The sequence below is a fragment of the Triticum aestivum genome, chromosome 4B (genome assembly GCF_018294505.1).
Source record: "Triticum aestivum cultivar Chinese Spring chromosome 4B, IWGSC CS RefSeq v2.1, whole genome shotgun sequence".
NCBI classification, from domain to species: domain Eukaryota; kingdom Viridiplantae; phylum Streptophyta; class Magnoliopsida; order Poales; family Poaceae; genus Triticum; species Triticum aestivum.
The window spans coordinates 432294861-432311239 of NC_057804.1; positions in this window are offsets into that span (position 1 = coordinate 432294861).

Here is a 16379-nt window from a genome sequence, read left to right on the forward strand (position 1 = left end):
TCCTTTTCTTCGAAATACTAAAATAGGCAAAAAAACAGCAATACGGGCTGGGCCTCCGGTTAGTAGGTTAGTCCCAAAAATGATATAAATGTGTAAAATAAAGCCCATAAACATCCAAAAGGGGTAATATAATAGCATGGAACAATCAAAAATTATAGATACGTTGGAGACGTATCAGCGCTTCATCCCACAATACCGCCGAATCAAGAAAAGACCAAGGAAGGAAGCAATCTGAATATCAATGCCCACAAACTCCTTTGTGTTCTACTTGTGATGTCATCTACGCATAGATCTAGCTCTAATACCACTTTTGGGGAACATTGCATGGGGAACAAAAAAATCCTACGCTCACCAAGATCAATCTAGGAGATGAACATCTATGAGAGGATATATTAGATCTACATACCCTTGTAGATCGCTAAGAGGAAGCGTTAAGAAACACGGTTGATGTAGTCGAACGTCTTCGCGATCCAATCACGATCCGTCCCATGAACTCCCGATCAAGTGTCGAACGGATGGCACCTCCGCGTTCAGCACACGTGTGGATCGATGACAGCTCCTCCTTCTTGATCCAGCAAGAGAGGGAGGAGAAGTATATGGGATCTCAACCAGCACAACGGCGTGGTGGAGATGATGATGGAGCAATCCCAGAAGGGCTTCCAAGCGCTACCGTTGATGCGGTCTGAGGAGAAACGGAGTAATGGGAGAGGAAGGGCTGCCTCCAGGGCTAGGGAATTGGTGTGCCCAGCCCCCACGCCCCTTCCCACTATATATAGGGGTGTGGGAGGCCCGGGGGCGCAGCCGTAGCTCCTCCTCCAAGGAGGGGAGGCGTCCAAGGGGGAGGAGTGCACTCCAAGTCAAGTGGAGGGCCCTCCCCCTTAGGGTTTCCGTTCCCCTAGGTGCATGGGCCTTTTTGGGGATGGTTCCCCTGGCCCAGTAAGGCTAGCACGCCCCCTACAGCCCATGCACGCCGTAGGTGCTGGAGGGGCCCTTCTGGACTCCTCCGGAACCTTCTAGAACCTTCCCGGTACAATACCGGTAAAACCCGAAACTTTTTTGGTAGCCAAAATATGACTTCCCATGTATAAACCTTTACCCCCGGAGCATTCCGGAGCTCCTCGTGACGTCCGGGGATCTCATCCGGGACTCCGAACAACATTCGGTCACCATCGTGAATATCCCAATACTACTCTAGCGTCACCGAATGTTAAGCGTGCGGACCCTACGGGTTCGAGAATCATGTGGACATGACCGAGACACCTCTCCGGTCAATAACCAATAGCGGGACCTACATGCCCATATTGGTTCCCACATATTCTACGAAGATCTTTATCGGTCGAACCATGATGCCAAGGATTCAATCAATACCGTATGCAGTTCCCTTTGTCTAGCTATATGTTACTTACCCGAGATTCGATCGTCAGTATCTCCATACCTAGTTCAATCTCGTTACCGGCAAGTCTCTTTACTCGTTCCGTAATACAAGATAATGTGACTAACTCCTTATTAACATTGCTTACAAGCCTCTTGTGATGTTCTATTACTGAGTGGGCCTTGAGATACCTCTCAATCACACGGAGTGACAAATACCAGTCTTGATCCATGGCAACTCAACACACACCCTCAGAGATACCCGTAGAACATCTTTATAGTCAGCCAGTTACGTTGCGACGTTTGATACACACAAGGTACTCCCCTGATGTCAGTGAGTTGCATGATCTCATGGTCACATGAATAGATACTTGACATGCAAAAAATGATAGCAATAAACTTGATATCATCATATGCTACGTTTATAGTTTGGTCTTGTCCATCACATCATTCTCCTAATGATGTGATCCCGTTATCAAATGACAACTCATGTCTATGGCTAGGAAACCATAGCCATCTTGGATCAACGAGTTAGTCCTGTAGAGGCTCACTAGGGACATATTGTTATCTATGTATCCACACATGTATTTGAGTTTCCAGCCAATACAATTATAGCATGGACAATAAACGATTATCATGAACAAGGAAATATAATAATGACCACCTTATTATTGCCTCTAGGGTATATTTCCAACAATATACCTGACTCTACTATCGTGGTTCCACCTCAGTGTGCAACACTAAGCAGAAAGTACCACTGGTGCGAGCGATAGTACTGCTCCGGCGGCACTAGCGCGTCCGTGACTGTGTCAGTTGCACGTTTTGTATGGAACTACCATGTGCAGTGGTAGTATCGCTCCCCCAAGTGGTAGTACCGCTTGTGCGTGACTTGTGGGTAGAAAATGGTTGGATTTGTTCCCCCACTATATAAGGAGGTCTTCTTCCCCACGTTGACTTAACTCTTTGTCCCCAAGCTCCATTGTTGCTCCTAAGCTCATTTTTGCCCAATCTATCTCCCTAGCCAACAAAACATATTGATTATCTAGGGTTTGTTTGAGAGGGCCCCGATATACACTTCCACCGAGAGAAATTTTATGCCCCCACTAATCCCCTGCGGATCTTGTTACTCTTGGGTGTTTGGGCTCCCTAGATGGAAGAGGTCACCTCAGAGCCACAATCCATTGTGGTGCAGCTTTGTGGTGGTGTTGGGAGCCTCCAATTAAGTTCTGAAGAGATCACTGACCTTGTTTGTAAAGCTTCGGTTGCCGCCTTCAAGGGGACCACTAGTGGAATCATGACATCTTGCATTGTGCAAGGTCGTGAGGAGAATACGGTGGCCCTAGTGGCTTCTCGGGGAGCATTGTGCCGCCACACTACTCCAACGGAGACGTACTTCCCCCTAAAGGGAAGGAACTTCGGTAACACATCCTCGTCTCCATCGACTCCGCTTCTGGTTATCTCTCACCTTTACTTTGTGCAAGCTATTGTTGTGTTGTATCATTTGCTTGCTTGTGTTGTGATTGTTGTTAGCATCATATAGGTTGTTCAGCTAGTTGCATATGTAGACAACCTATTTGTTTCTATACCTAATTTGATTAGAAAAGCTAAAAAATTGGTAGTTGTCTATTCAACCCCCCCCCTAGTCAACCATATCGATCCTTTCAGTAGTCACGTGAGGAAGATTCACGTCATCCCTTGACGATCTTCCAAATGACCTCTTCTAGAGAACTTCTGGAACTTCCTCACTAGCATTGCCAGCTCACAACCAATTTCATCAGGATCACCAAGACTGCAGTCAGATTTTTTAAATGAGGAAATTGCTTTTGCCTTCAATGCATGAGACCTTCCACAACTTGGTCCATAGAGATCTCTCTTCTCAGATTGTTGATATTCATGAGTATTGAGCCTCTCAAGAATATCAGCTAGATCTAGAAACTTGTAGTCCGGACGCTCTTGAATCATCACTGACAGTGTGTCAGATGAAAAATCAAGTGACCTTCGCATTTTATTTACTACTTTGTAGTCAGTGATGTCAGTAGCATAGAGCGTTTAAATCTCATTGGAGATGTTGGTGAGGTGATCAAAGCTGCATTGAACATTTTAGTCGTCGAATCTTCTGAAGCGGTTGAAGAGATTGCGAAGAACATCAACTCAGGTGTCACGTTGAGTTGAAACTCCCTCATTGACTTTGAGAGCCGGTTCCATATAATTTTTTTCTGACTTCAAAGCACTTACTCTGCCTTAATACCCTTTCATCAGATGCCCACAAATGATATTATTTTCTTGGGAGTCCAATTGGCGAATCTCTTCACATCAACAACATTAATGCTCTGAGTAACAAAGGGTACACCATTCTTGATGACAAACCAGATATCATTATTATTCCAGTAGGGGTAGTTTGTGCCGTCTAAGACTGGGCACACATTGGAGACCTTAATCATACATGCGGTCAACATAACTAAAACTCCAGATGGTTAAACGAAAATCACACAGAACAAGGGAGTACCTTGCTTTGATACCAATTGAAAGTGCGTTATATCAACCACAGGGGGGTGATTGGGAGATTTTAACAAATTCTTCACTGAGAATTACTTAGTGAAGAAATACATGGTGATGAGATGCTACGCAGAAGATAAACTAGTCATATGCATGCGAAACATAGTGACAACAAAGCCATCATGACGAAATGAAGCATACACATTGAATGAGAAACATACAGTCACTTCAGCATAGAGAGAAGCTAGTGAGGAGTGCAGTGACTAAAGAAAAACATATGTTACATATGTTGAAAAAATTGAGAAAGTCTTTAGTCAAAGTCTTCATATAGCAGGGAGCAAGTTCTTCAACATACAAATGAGTAAGTGAAAGGTTGAGGAAATAGAACCTGATTGCTCGATGAAGACACTGGATTTGTTTGACCACTTCCGGTTGTGGCAACTGTACGTCTAGTTAGGGCGGCTTGAGATTGAACCCAGAAGACACTAAGTCTTCATGTATTCCCCTTGAGCTAAAGTCACTTAGACTTCGCCCAATCACTTGTAGTAAGTCTTCAAGGTAGACTTCCACAACCTTCATAGACTTGTTCACTGATGACGTGTCACAATTTCCTCTTGGGTGCTGAGAACATGACGCCTAACCATCTGTAAGATCACAGTCTTTAAAGGTAACAAGCGTTCGGATCACACAGGACAATTTCTTCAGTGATGCTCAATCACTTTGGGCTCTGGGTGTTTGGAACTTTTCACACTTAGGATTCTCTCAAAGTCGTTAGAGGATGGGTTGTTCTAAATGACACTTGTCAATCTCTCTCTCACAACATTCAACCAACTACTGGTTGTGGGGGCGGCTATTTATAGACAGGGCAACCGGACATGATAACACATAAATGCCCTTCGGACACGACCGTTGTCAAGATAAGATCTACTCGACAGCTGGCACTAGTGCAGCAACGATCGGAATGACAAAGTCGTCGGAGCTCTCATTTTCCTCATTGGGTAGGTGAATCTGATAACCCACAAGTGTAGGGGATCGCAACAGCTTTCGAGGGTAAAGTATTCAACCCAAATTTATTGTTTCGACACAAGGGGAGCCAAAGAATATTCTTGAGTATTAGCAGTTGAGTTGTCAATTCAACCACACCTGGGTAACTTAGTATCTGCAACAAAGTATTTAGTAGCAAAGTGGTATGATAATAAAGGTAACGGTAGCAAAAGTAATGTTTTTGGGTTTTGTAGTGATTGTAACAGTAGTAACGGAAAAGTAAATAAGCGAAACACACAATGTGAAAAGCTCGTAGGCAATGGATCAGTGATGGATAATTATGTCGGATGCGATTCCTCATGTAATAGCTATAACATAGGGTGACACAGAACTAGCTCCAGTTCATCAATGTAATGTAGGCATGTATTCCGTAAATAGTCATACGTGCTCATGGAAAAGAACTTGCATGACATCTTTTGTCTTAACCTCCCGTGGCAGCGGGTCCTAGCGGAAACTAAGGGATATTAAGGCCTCCTTTTAATAGAGAACCGGAACAAAGCATTAGCACATAGTGAATACATGAACTCCTCAACTACGGTTGTCGGTGTCAAAACCGGTGGATCTCGTGTAGGGGGTCCCGAACTGTGCGTCTAGGCAGATGGTAACAGGAGACAAGGGACATGATGTTTTTACCTAGGTTGGGGCCCTCTCGATGGAGGTAAAACCTTACTCCTGCTTGATTAATACTGATGATATGGGTAGTACAAGAGTAGATCTACCACGAGATCAAAGAGGCTAAACCCTAGAAGCTAGCCTATGGTATGATTGTTGTTCGTCCTACGGACTAAAACCCCTCCGGTTTATATAGACACCGGAGAGGGTTAGGGTTACATAGAGTCGGTTACAATGGTAGGAGATCTACATATCCGTATCGCCAAGCTTGCCTTCCACGCCAAGGAAAGTTCCATCCGGACACGGGACGAAGTCTTCAATCTTGTATCTTCACAGTCCAGGAGTCCGGCCAACGATGATAGTTCGGCCATCCGGACACCCCCTAATCCGGGACTCCCTCAGTAGCCCCTGAACCAGGCTTCAATGATGACGAGTTCGGCGCGCATATTGTCTTCGGCATTGCAAGGCGGGTTCCTCCTCCGAATACTTCATAGAAGATTTTGAACACAAGGATAGTGTCCGGCTCTGCAAAGTAAGTTCCACATACCACCATAGAGAGAATAATCTTTACACAAATTCAATCTGCTGATGTATTCTGCGGCGTGACGTCACACCACAGCCAAGCCTTTATTGGAATCATTTTTACTGTCCCACCTCAGCATGTTTAGCGAGGTGGTTTCTTTGGCATGTCTTGTCAAAGCAGAGATCGTGTCCCCTTATTCCGACATTCTCATTAATATGGGTGTGGGTAACCCAGTCGTGCCCGTTGGCACGCCTCCTCTATCGAAGGCAAGTCCCCAACGGTCACGGGGAGGGCTCTTGGTATTCAACCTCTTTATAACGAGACCAAGGCCCGCTCCTTTCTTTCAATCTCAATCGAATCCGCCCCTCGCCTCGAGTTCCAACACCCAAAGCTCTAGATTCAGGCGCTTCGGACCTCCGAGGATGTCCGACTCTGACCTGCAAGGCCGGTGGATGCCTTCCTCCATCACGGAAGAAGATGTGCTAAAGCTGAGAGACGCCCGGTATCTAACCGGCGAAATTTCGCACAGGCTGCCTGCCCAAGGGCAGGTTATTCCCACCCCCAAGCCTGGTGAGAGCGTGGTGTTCGTGCCTCACTTCCTTCGGGGGTTAGGCTTCCTGACGGACCCCTTTGTGAGGGGGCTCATGTTTTATTATGGGCTAGAATTTCATGACTTGGATCCGGAGTCCATCCTCCACATCTCATCGTTCATTGTCGTATGTGAAGCCTTCCTCTGCATTACCCCTCACTTTGGGTTGTGGCTCAAAACCTTCAAAGTGGAACCGAAGATGATCGAGGGGCAGCAGGCAGAGTGCGGAGGGGCTGTTATAAGCAAGAATATTGACGCTCCATGGCCCGAGGGCTCTTTTCAAGAGGAGCTCAGTCTGTGGCAACAAGAGTGGTTTTATATCACAGCTTCCAGGGGCACCAAATGGGTGGCACCACCTGCCTTTCGCTCGGGTCCTCCGCCGCGGCGGGCGTCATGGGTCAATAAAGGGCTCGACCGGGGGCCGTCCAAGGACGCGCCCTTGTTGCAGGGCCGTATTCGAGACCTCCTAGAGAGAGAGAGAGATCTGGTCGTAGTAGCGCAGGTCATGCTGATTCGTCGCACCCTGCCCTGCAAATGTCGCCCCCTCCGCCTGTGGGAGTTCAATCCGGAGGGACCACGAGCTCTCCAACATTTTATGGGTGTAACGCCCGTGGAGATGTACCAACTGTTCTTCGGATCACGAGCAATGTGTCCGGACTTGACCGAGGACGCATGTCTGGGCTGCAATCGCCCGGATACTCAAGTAAGTAGTCATGTACCCGGACATGCTATCCGTATGTCTATAATAAACTTGCCTTTAAAAGAGCTGTCCCTTGAACAGGAGTGGATAGCGAAAGCAAAACTGATCTGGTGTCCGGCCCCCCTCCCTGAGACCATGCCGGATCCTATGTTAACCAGGATGCTAGAGGTTGCGCCTTTTGAAGAAGGCGAAGTGGGGAACAAGGGAGCTACTGACTCCGTGAAGGAGTTTATAAAGAAAGGAGGGATCGAGAATCCCTCCCTCCAAGGGGAGAAGAGGACCGCTTCTGATGATCCGGAGACCAAGGCCTCAAAGCGGGGGAAGAAATCCTCGCCAGAGGGTCCTGCGCCGGGAGATGCCCAGGCCGCACTATTTCCCCAAGGAGATCAGCCCTCCAGCGAGCCGTAAGTAAAGAGGGGCGTTTTCTTAAAATGAGAGACATCCCTGTTTTATTTCTGAAGATAACCGAAATTTTTCCTTGTAGTTCGGATCTCAGCCCTTCTCAGCAGAGATCGTCTTCACGGGATCTCGATCCGGAGATGATGGAGAGTGAAACGCCTCCGCCTGCCGTACCATCATGCGAGGAGGACGACCCTGAGGTGTCGTCGCGGAGGGTTTCTCCGAATCCGGTGGGGCCCGAAGGCAGTCGTATGTCCCCTCAAAGCCCTCCGCGTCCGGCCTTCAAAAAAGGCCATCGGACGAGTCCGGCATCAACTGGTGTACGGTCGGAGGAGCTGAAAGATCTGCTCGGGCGACCGTCTATCTCGGAAGATCACCATGCGCAAATGGGTACGGTGATTGAAACGATTTCATCCGCTGAAAGCGGATTGCATGACGCCGTCATAAGTTTACTGACGGGTTTTGAGGTATGCAAAATGATGTACCTTCTGATAGTTTTGCATATAGAATGCGCCCTGTATAGATAGTAGCCCCTGAGACTCGGTGCGTTGTCAAAAATGACAGCACGCCGAGGATCATAATCCCAGGTATAATATGCGCTCTTCCTATGTAGGTGGCGAAGCGTCCGGTGGCAAGCCGGACTGATGAATTTGCCGAACTAAAGCGGCAACTTGACGTGGCGGATTCTGACATCGCGCTTGTCAATAAGCGGCTTGACGAGTCACAAGGTATGCAGCTTCTCCGCGGACACCCGGTAAGGTAGCTTAATGTCTGTGCCTTACAACATGTATGCTTGAGGCAGATGGTGTCGCTGCCATGGAGAACCTTCGGGCGGAACTCGCCCGAGCCAAGGAGCAAGCCCGAAAAAGTGATGCGGCTGCCTTAAAAGCGGTCGAAGAGCTGAGAGCCAAACAGGCTGCTCACTGCCGAAGCAAGAAAGAAATGGCCGAGACGGCCGTAAAGTTGAAGAATGCTACCGACCGTTCCGAGCTTCTTGAAAAAGAAGGTCGAGCGGAACAAGAGGACCTGAAAAAGGTCGCTACTGAGGCCAAGGATGCTCGCTCTGCAATGAGAGCTATGAAAGAGGACCTACGTCAGGCCAAAGATATTGCGGCTGGAAAGCCTTTTCTGCTGCGGAGGAAATTCACGGATCCCAAGTATGCTTAGTTGGGCCAGCTGTGGGGTGCGGAGGATGCTTATCTGGACTTTGTGGCGAGTGCCGCAGACGCGGCCGAACACTTCCGAGGCCAAAAGGATCACGGAATGGAAGAGCTTTTTTGGTCGCAGTTCCATAGTCCAGAGCATCCTCTTCCATTGACCGATCGTTTGGCCGAATGGGCTGAGCTGAATAGGTTGTCCGAACTTGCCATGAAGGATGTCTTGACTCATTTGTGGCCGAACAGGCCCGAGCCGAAGAGTTATTTTGGCTTGGTGCAGCAGTTCCTTGGTGCGGTGCCGCATATTGGTGCAATGAAGCGGTCAGCATGCATAGAGAGTGCGTGGATGGCTCTTGCCCGTGTCAAGACATACTGGGTGGAGATGAAGGCCACCGACATTGCATCCCAGGATTCGTACAGAAGCCGAGTACCTGCCGAGCACTATTTTGAGGAAGTCCTGCAGGGCGCTCGTTTAATAGAGACGCAGTGCTCGAAGGATATTATGTTCTAATGACATGTATGATTTGTGAAACAATGTTTCAATATAATATAAGGGCTTTTTATACTTGTGCATTCAAGTATTAAAATACCTCCTGTGCGGCCGTTAATGTATATGTGTATATAACCTGAAAGATGGCAGTCTTCGGCTTCAGCCCCCACGCACATAGTGCGGGGGTGTTTGCGAAAAAGGCGCATTTTCACACTTAATCCAACGTCTTGGTCCTGTAAAGGAGGTGATAGTGTAGCAAACTAGGCAACCGGACTATAATGCTTTATCACTTTCACTTAGCCATAGGAGTTCGATGGTGGGGCTACTATATAGCCCCTAGGGGCACCGCGCTCTCCCAAATTCGGGGTGCATATGTGCCTGACCGGGAAACGGTCCTTCGTTAACGCGAAGGAATTCTAAACATTTCGGTGGGTCATCGAGTGGTTGACTAGTCTCACGCTATATCATGACAGTCAGTTTTCGGCTTTCTCTATTGAGGTGTTCGCCAGGCCGAACCGGGGCACAATCGCAGTAGTCCTCCTGGTGCCGTGTTAGCCGATAGAACGGAACGTAAGGCAGCAAAACACAGGAGCCTAGCAAACCCAACATTTGACCAAAGACATGATTTGGAGCTGATGCATATAAGGCCTAACTCGAGACGCAGAACACTCCCTAAGGTATTCGGTCTTTATGAAAATGGGTAGAACAATGCCCTAAGACCCTGGTGTCCAGGTACGCGCAAAAAATTCTGACGCGGCCGATGCCAAAACGCCAGCCTCCTCCTCGGTTATAGCAAGAAACCGGGGGATGTGTATCAACAAGAGACAGTAAAAAAGGTTTACGCAGGGTCTTAATCTGAAAAGAATCCTTGCAACGGGTCCCTACTGCACGTCTGCGCCTGTGTATCCGTTGTGCCGTATCCTGGACGGGTGTAGCATGTTGTTCATCTGTAAAAGAGAAGAACTTACTTGAAGAAAGGTCGTGCTAAAAAATGTACTTTATATTAAATAAATGGAGTACGATTCGAAAAGCGAATAAAATTGAGCTTTATTGTCTCTTGTTGTACATGCATGCAGCCCCTTGTACGGGGGTGTGCGGCTAGTAGGCCTTTATATGTTTACGCCGACTCGTCTAGCCGTGTCCGGGGTCCGAATGACCTGTTCAGGTGCTTGGTTTAGCGGATCCGGATTAGTGTGTGACTGTCCAGGCAGTCTCACGTTCTTCCGTGCTTGAGTAACACTTGATACTTCCCTTTAATGAGATGATGCCGCGTGGACCGGGCATTTTAAGTGTAAGAGATGCATAATGTGGTATTGCGTTAAAGCGGGCGAAAGCTTCACGTCCCAATAGTGCTTGATAGCTACTTTTGAATGGGGCGATATGGAAGGTTAACTTTTCGCGGCGGAAGTTATCGGATGAGCCGAACACAACTTCTAGCAGTAGGGAGCCCGTACAATGGCCATATAGGCCTGGCATTACCCCCTTGAAGGAGGTGTCGCTGTGGCGGATATTGGTTGGGTCTCCCCATTTTGCGGATTGTGTCCTGATATAGCAGGTTTAAATCACTACCGCCGTCCATTAGGACTTCTGTGAATTGGAGTCCGTCGATTATAGGATCTAATATCAGGGCAGTCCATCCTGCATTCCGGATACGTCCGGAGTAATCCTGATGATCAAAGGTGATTGGTTTTGACAACCAATGTCGGGACTCTGCTGGGATAGGCCGTGCGGCGCGTATTTCTATGGGCGCCGCTCTGATTTTCCCTTTTGTCACTTGAAGTGAGTTTACTGTTTTGACTTCTTGTGGGAAATTCTTTTGTTTTCCGGTGCTCTGCTTGTGGGGTTCGTCATCGTCCTCGCTTGGTGTGTCGAGCCCCTTGTGTTCGGCATTGAGTTTGTCGAACTGCTTGAAGACCCAACAATCTCTATGGGTATGGTTTGCAGGCTTCCCGGGGGTACTGTGGATTTGGCATATTTTGTCCAAGATTTTGTTTAAGTTGGATAGCTCGTGGCTGTTATCCTTGAGGGGCAGTTTTTTATGATTCTGCCGAGAGCTTTTGAATCCGGTGTTGACTGCCATGCTCTTCGGGCTGTTTCCCCTTGTCCGGCGCTGGTCCTTGCTGTGTCGTGGTTTCCCATTTCCATCTCTGACTTCGGATGTACTTGGGTCGCTGGTACTACATCTTGCCAGCCAACTATCCTCTCCCGCGCAAAAGCGGGTCATGTGGCTTGTTAGTGCGGACATTGTTCTTGGCTTTTCCTGGCCAAGGTGCCTGGCGAGCCATTCGTCTCGGACATTGTGTTTGAAAGCTGCTAAGGCTTCGGCGTCCGGACAGTCGACTATTTGGTTCTTTTTGGTGAGGAACATGTTCCAGAATTTGCAGGCCGACTCTCCGGGTTGTTGAGTTATGTGACTTAAATCGTCTGCATCCGGAGGGCGGACATAAGTCCCTTGAAAATTTGCCCGAAAAGCATCCTCGAGCTCTTCCCAACTTCCAATGGTATTTTCAGGGAGGCTTTTAAGCCAGTGCTGTGCTGGCCTTTTGAGCTTGAGGGGTAAGTATTTTATGGCATGGAGATCATCTCCTCTAACCATGTGTATGTGGAGGATGTAATCCTCAATCCACACTCCCGGGTCTGTTGTTCTGTCGTATGCCTCTATGTTTACGGGTTTAAATCTCGCTGGGAATTCGTGATCCAGCACCTCATCGGTGAAACATAGGGGGTGTGCGGCTCCCCTATATTTGGGTGTGTCGTGATGTCCGGATATTTGGCCTGTTGCATTGCTTAGAAGAGCTTGCTTTCTTGGCCCGTAGATGGACCTAACTGGGCCATCCTTTTGATGTGAATCCTTATGCGGATCGCGTGCCGGCTTGTGTGCGGCGCCACTTGCCGCTCTATGCTTGTCATGTGGTCGTCCATCCGACCGGGCGGCCTCTTTGTTCTTTGATTGCGGGGGCTCTAAGGCCTCCTCATTGAATTCAGGCAGTAGTTTGCACTTCGGGTAGCTCTTTGTTTGGCGACTGTCGCTGTATTTGTCTGCGGTGTTGAGTACTTTGCTCCATCTGATTCTGAGTGCATCTTCCGCTGTTTTGAGCTTTCGCTTCTGATTTTTCAGGCTACGCGCAGTGGCGACGAGCCTTTTGTGGAGGTTCTTCTGCTCCAACAACTTGTCCAGTGTGAGATCGTTCGGACTGTTATCTTCGCCGGGGACGGATTGTTTATCCAAGTTGTCCTGTTCGGACGGTTGTTAAGTGGCATGTTCGTCGTCCACCGGTTCGACCTGCTCTGTGGTTGGGTCTGTATGGCCGCCGTCTTTGTCGAGGCGGGACTTTGGGCGGCGCTTTCGTCGCCGTCTTGACTGCTTTTCGAGGGATTCATCCTTCGTAGCGTCCCATCGTCGTCACTTCCTTTAGGTGTATCCATCATGTATACATCGTGAGATGGGGTGGCTGTCCGATACCCTGTAGGTGATGGTTCGTGGTTATCTCCTACATCGTCATCCATACCGTCAATGTCTTCAGAGTCGAAATTGAGCACGTCGTTTAAACTTTCGGCAGTGGCTATGAAGTGGGTGGTGGGTGGGTGTTGAATTTCTTCGTCGTCCGCATCCCAACCTTCCTGGCCATAGTCTGGCCAGGGCCCTCCTGATAAAGAGAGAGACTTTAGTGAATTCAGGATGTCGCCAAGGGGCGAGTGCTGAAAGATGTCCGCGGCAGTGAACTCCATAACCGGTACCCAATCGGATTTGATTGGCGGGGGCGCGGGAGGTTCGCAGTCCGGAGAGGAGTCCGGCACCTCGGAGTCACGGGCTTTGCAAGGGACAGGGATGGTGTTCGGCTCAATCGCCGTAGATATTGTAGCCCCCGAGGCGGTGTCCAGCCACTCGTCCTCGATCGGCGAAGTTGGCTCCGAGCTAAGGGTCGGAGCGGATGCTGGTGCGACCTCCAGGGCACTGTTCGGCGGCAGAGCTAGTTCATACCCGTCGAGACAGTGCGGCGCGCTTGGCTGTGGCTCGAATCCGTCGAAGATCAAGTCTCCACGGATATCATCCGTGTAGTTCAAACTCCTAAATCTGACCTAATGGCCAGGGGCGTAGCTTTTGATCTGCTCCAGATGACCAAGTGAATTGGCCCGCGGTGCAAAGCCGCTGAATACTAAGATCTGTCCGGGGAGAAAAGTCTCACCCTGGACCGCGTCATTGTTGATGATCGAAGGAGCCATCGGACCTAAAGATGACGGCACAGAGGAACTCTCAATGAAAGCACCAATGTCAGTGTCAAAACCGGCGGATCTCGGGTAGGGGGTCCCAAACTGTCCGTCTAGGCGGATGGTAACAGGAGACAAGGGACACGATGTTTTTACCCAGGTTCGGGCCCTCTCGATGGAGGTAAAACCCTACTCATGCTTGATTAATATTGATGATATGGGTAGTACAAGAGTAGATCTACCACGAGATCAAAGAGGCTAAACCCTAGAAGCTAGCCTATGGTATGATTGTTGTTCGTCCTACAGACTAAAACCCCTCCGGTTTATATAGACATCGGAGAGGGTTAGGGTTACACAGAGTCGGTTACAATGGTAGGATATCTACATATCCGTATCGCCAAGCTTGCCTTCCATGCCAAGGAAAGTCCCATCCGGACACGGGACGAAGTCTTCAATCTTGTATCTTCACAGTCCAGGAGTCCGGCCAACGATGATAGTTTGGCTATTCGGACACCCCCTAATCCGGGACTCCATCAACGGTCATCACCGAGAAGTATCCCGATTATTGTCACTTCGGGGTTGTCGGATCATAACACATAATAGGTGACTATAGACTTGCAAGATAGGATCAAGAACACACATATATTCATGAAAACATAATAGGTTCCGATCTGAAATCATGGCACTCGGGCCCTAGTGACAAGCATTAAGCATAGCAAAGTCATAGCAACATCAATCTCAGAACATAGTGGATACTAGGGATCAAACCCTAACAAAACTAACTTGATTACATGGTAAATCTCATCCAACCCATCACCGTCCAGCAAGCCTACGATGGAATTACTCACGCACGGCGGTGAGCATCATGAAATTGGTGATGGAGGATGGTTGATGATGACGACAGCTACGAATCCCCCTCTCCGGAGCCCTGAACGGACTCCAGATCAGCCCTCCCGAGAGAGATTAGGGCTTGGCGGCGACTCCGTATCGTAAAACGTGATGAAACTTTCTCTCTAATTTTTTCTCCGCGAGACGGAATATATGGAGTTGGAGTTGAGGTCGGCGGAGCCTCAGGGGGCCCACGAGATAGGAGGGCACGCCCAGGGGAGAGGGCGTGCCCCCACCCTCGTGGACAGGGTGTGGGCCCCCTGGTCTTGATTCTTTTGCCAGTATTTTTTATATTTTCCAAAAAGTGCCTCCGTGGATTTTCAGGACATTCCGAGAACTTTTGTTTTCTACACATAAAACAATATCATGGCAGTTCTGCAGAAAACAGCATCAATCCGGGTTAGTTTCATTCAAATCATGCAAGTTAGAGTCCAAAACAAGGGCAAAAGTGTTTTGAAAAGTAGATAAATTGGAGACGTATCAACTCCCCCAAGCTTAAACCTTTGCTTGTCCTCAAGCAATTCAGTTGATAAACTGAAAGTGATAAAGAAAAACTTTTACAAACTCCGTTTGCTCTTGTTGTTGTAAACATGCAAAGCCATCATTCAGGTTTCAAAAAATCTTATGAACTAACCATACTCATAATAACACCCAGGTCTCACAATTACTCATATCAATAACATAATCAGCTAGCGAGCCATAATAATAAAACTCGGATGACAACACTTTCTCAAAACAATCATAACATGATATAACAAAATGGTATCTCGCTAGCCCTTTCTAAGACCGCAAAACATAAATGCAGAGCACCTTTAAAGATCAAGGACTGACTAAACATTGTAATTCATGGTGAAAGAGATCCAGTCAAGTCATACCCAATATAAACCAACAATAATGAATGCAAATGACAGTGTGCTCTCCAGCGGGTGCTTTTTAATAAGAAGGATGATGACTCAACATAAAAGTAAATAGATAGGCCCTTCGCAGAGGGAAGCAGGGATTTGTAGAGGTGCCAGAGCTCGATTTTAAAATGGAGATTGAATAACATTTTGAGCGGCATACTTTTGCTGTCAACGCAACAACTATGAGATGGTTGTATCTTCCATACTACATGCATTATAGGCAGTTCCCAAACAGAATGGTAAAGGTTTATACTCCCCCAACCACCAACCAGCATCAATCCATGGCTTGCTCGAAGCAATGAGTGCCTCCAACTAACAACAGCCCTGAGGGATTTTTGTTTAATTATTTTGATTTGCTTTGATCTTTTTGGATCATGGGACTGGGCATCCCGGTTACCGGCCCTTTCTCGTGAATGAGGAGCGGAGTCCACTCCTCTTGAGAACAACCCACCTAGCATGGAAGATATAGGCAGCCCTAGTTGAAATTTGAGCTGCTTGAGCATACAAAACAGAATTTCATTTGAAGGTTTGGAGTTTGGCACATACAAATTTACTTGGAACGGCAGGTAAATACCGCATATAGGTAGGTATGGTGGACTCATATGGAACAACTTTGGGGTTTATGGAGTTTGGATGCACAAGCAGTATTCCCACTTAGTACAGGTTAAGGCTAGCAAAAGACTGGGAAGTGACCAACTGAGAGAGCGACAATAGTCATAAACATGCATTAAAATTAATTCACACCGAGTACAAGCATGAGTAGGATATAATCCACCATGAACATAAATATCATGAAGACTATGTTGATTTGTTTCAACTACATGCGTGAACATGTGCCAAGTCGAGTCACTCAATTCATTCAAAGGAGGATATCATCCCATCATACCACATCATAATCATTCTAATAGCATGTTGGCATGCAAAGTAAACCATTATAACTCATAGCTAATCAAGCATGGCACAAGCAACTATAATATCTAAATGTCATTGCAAATATGT